Here is a 4,159-nt window from a genome sequence, read left to right as displayed (position 1 = left end):
GTTGTTCAGAAGACTCAACAGGTGCAATAGATTCAGAAGTTATCTTAGTATAAAATCTAGTAGTGCTCTGCATATCTTTCATAGGAAACATATTCTCAAAAAACATTGCATAATCGGATTCCATAATAGTATCAACATGCATATCAGGTACATCTGATTTAACTACTAAAAATCTATAAGCAATGCTCCGCTGAGCATATCCTAGAAAGACGCAATCCACTATCTTAGGTCCCAACTTGCGTTTCTTTGGAATGGGCATATTTACTTTTGCCAAGCATCCCCAAGTGTGCACATAAGAAAGCGATGGTTTTCTCCCAATCCACATCTCATATAGTGTTTGATCTTTATTCTTGTTTGGAACTCTATTCAGGACATGATACGAAGTCAATAGGACCTCCCCCCCACCATGTAGAAAAACCAGTAGTATCCAACATGGCATTAACCAAGTCAGTCAGGGTGCGATTTTTCCTCTCAGCAATCCCATTTGATTCGAATGAATAGGGAGGCGTCCTCTCATGAATAATACCATGTTCCTCATAGAATTCATCAAAGATTTTGGAGAAATACTCACCACCATGATCAGACCTTAGATGTTTGATCTTTCTCTCTAGTTGATTTTTACCTTCTGCTTTATAGATTTAAAGTAGTCGAACGCTTCATCTTTGTTTGCAACAAATAAACATAGCAAAATCTAGTTGCATCATCAATCAACGTCATGAAATATTTCTTTCCACCTTTTGTCAACACACCATTCATCTCGCAGATATTAGAATGTATGAGTTCTAGAGGTGCCAAATTCCTCTCCTCAGCTGACTTATAAGGTTTTCAAGGTTGCTTTGATTGCACACAACTATGGCACTTAGAACCTTTGGCAATGGTGAAACTTGAAATTAAACACATGCTGGAAAGCCGAGACATTAAACCAAAATTAATGTGACATAAATGAGAATGCCAAATACTCGCATCATCATTAACGTTGCCACAAATATGGTTCACTGACTTATTACAAAATTCTGCAAGGGAAAAGCGGAACAAACCTCTGCTATCATAGCCTTTTCAAACGTGTCCATGCTTAGACACTACTAATTTGTTGGACTCTAAAACTACCTTAAAACCATCCTTACACAGAAGGGAGCCAGCCGCTCATGAGATTCTTATTGATAGAAGAGACATAATGCTCGTTCATCAGCTGCATGATTTTTTCCGAAGTAAACATCAAATCTACCGTGCCAACACCGTGAGCAGAAGCATGTGACCCATTCGCCATCATGATGGAAGAACCCTGAGCAACCTGGTAAGAGGAATACATCGAGATGTCAGCACACACATGAATATTAGCATCCGTATCAAGCCACCAACTAGTAGATTGAAATACTAAAAAAATAGTAGGTAAATTACCATATCCGTCTCCAGTGTTGCTCGCGGTCACCGTGTTGATAGCCTTGAATCTAGATCTATTGCTAGCCTTCTCCTTGCAATCTGCACGGTTTGGACAGTCCCTTGCGAAGTGTTTCCCATTACTGCACGTGAAGCAAGCTCCTTTAGAGATTGTAGTATTCTTCTTCTTGAAGGTAGTAGTCTTGACAGGCTTGTTGGCAATATTCCCTTTGTTCTTGCTGTGTGAGTGGTTCTTCTACACCATGTTGGCGCTGGAGTGACTCTCACCTCCTTTCTTAGAAGCATCCTTAGCCTGAGCCTTCTCCTGAATATTAAGAGATGCTATCAGGTTTACAACTAATATTTCTTGTCTCTTGTGTTTCAGAGCAGCGGTGAAGTTCCTGCATGAGGAGAGCAACTTTGCAATCATGCACCCAGCCACAAACCTATCAGGTAAAGGACACTTTTGGAGTTCAAGTTCCTTCACAAGGATCTGTATCTCATGAGCCTGTCTACCATAGAAAGGTTGTTCACCATCCTGAAGTCATGAAAGCTCTCCATGGTATAAAATTCATTGCTTGCATCAGTTGTATCATATTTTGCAACCAATGCATCCCACAGCTCTTTTGCATCTGTTATATGCATGCACACATCAACCAGACGATCAGCAATAACACTTATAACGTAGCCCACGAAGAGATTGTTGGCATCTGTGAACTTCTTCCTCTCCTTAGGAGAATGTTCACTGCTGATATGCCAATCCTCTCTTCCCATGCATGCATTAAAGTCAGCCAGAGATGAACCTTGACTTGCTATCTCTTAAAGTGCACACCAAAAAACTTTTGCGGCCTGAGTGCTTCAACAAAACCAGCCATTGTAAAATCAACAGATTGCCTATAATAAGGTTTTTGGATTGTTGAGAATATAGACAATCGCAGTATTAAATTCCGTATGAAATAAATCATGATGAACACAAGAACTAGCATACATAGTTCTAACATACTAGACAACATATACAACATAGCCAACATCTCAATATATGCTGAAGAAATAGATCAAATCACAGAATACGTACTGAGCATTGGCTGGAGGATTGACGATGATGAACCGCTGCTGCTGGAGTCTGCGAAGGCGTTTGGCCCGTGAGGCGTCAGAGTTGGGTGAAAGATGCGCCGTGATGAAGACCTTAGCAGTCGCGTGAAGTGCTTCCCAAAAACCTTATTTGCCCTCTCCCGTTGCAGGATCCCAAATACGAAGGATTTCGGAGACCTGCTCTCCTGTTTGTCGCTGCACGCTGGCGCTCGGTTTGGAGAAGACTACGGTGGTGGCGCAGCAGCGAGAAGAGGCAAAACCCTCACTTGTTTAGATGTGTTTGTGGTGGAGGCCGATGGGTGATATATATAGGGAACCAAACCAACTTCACAACGCGTTAGCAATCTAAACCGATTAGGTTTAGGGTTTAGGTTTCCATATCTTGCAGACTTAGAGCCCAAGTCACCAAAAATAAACACTGCGAAAGGAAACCGGACCATACATGCAGGTGCCGCGCGCCCTTCACCCTGCCCCGCACCGCCCGAGCCAGGTGAGGCGAGGCATGGCATGCGTGCGCATGTGGTTTTTGTCTTCTCTCCCCCATCACATAGCTTGGAGGAGTGGAGACAACCTCCATATTTATGTTGGCCATCTTACTCCTCCACTAGTAAGGTGGGACTAAACTTTGCACCATTTCCTCTTACACACATGGGCCTTTGAGATTTATAGGAATTCCTGAAATTTCCAATGGGCCACACCCATTAATTCCAGCAATCCCCCACCAGATCTCAAATGCCCGTTTAGGATCTTGCCTATTTCTTACTACTGTTTGATATTCTGGCATTTCAGCAGAGACTATGAAGTTGTACTTCCACCTAGATCTTCAAGCTATGCTTATTCACAACTTGATAATGGACTATGCTTTGAATTTCTAGTTTCCTGCAATATAATGGCCACACCCATTAATTCCAGCAATATATAGTTCTTCCGTGAGATTACCAAATAAAATGTTCAAAATAACAATGCATACTTGAGAATGTTATAGAAGAATTTGTAAATGGCAACAGAGAGGAGTTGTCATGCTTCATGGCAAGACTAGAATTCTCTAGAATTAGATATTTTGCATAGTTGATAAGGATGAAGAAAATTCTAGAGTCAGACAATTTGTTAAGAAGACTATGGAAGTTTCCACATGGCAAAACCACAACACCCATGAGCGACTTGTTATCGCCATAATTCAGGTGGGCCAGAAAAGTGGGCCAAGGAGCAAGATGGGCACGAAGGATAGCCATAGTGGGCTTGCGAATCGAACCTTATGCAGGTGTTTGAGGCCAAGGTTGGCCATGTATCTAGATAGGCATGTGTGTTTAAATAGTTTAGATAGAGATAGCCAAGATTTGTGTCGTGTTTAGTTAGGATTGGTTAGGGAAGGCAAGTCTACGGACTATTAGTAAAAACAATCAATCATTCATCAACTACTCTCGGCGCATCTCCACCCCTGTTCTAGGGTTTCTTGGGTAAGTGCCGTGCGGCCCCAATCACGCCCTTCGTGATTGGGGCAGCATCGTCCTTGCTTATTTACCTTTCATGTTTCTTGTTCTGAAGCGTTGTTGACGGCGAGTAGCACTAGTTACCTTAACGTTTATAGAGTAGCATCAGCTCTTCCATGCTTTAATCGTGCATTGCTTGTTACCGGTTACGCAGTGAAAGCTCTAACCGTCGTAGATTGGATTAGCTTAATGTTTACAGA

Source organism: Panicum hallii, chromosome 6 (assembly GCF_002211085.1).
Source record: "Panicum hallii strain FIL2 chromosome 6, PHallii_v3.1, whole genome shotgun sequence".
NCBI classification, from domain to species: Eukaryota; Viridiplantae; Streptophyta; class Magnoliopsida; order Poales; family Poaceae; genus Panicum; species Panicum hallii.
This window is presented reverse-complemented; position numbering follows the sequence as displayed.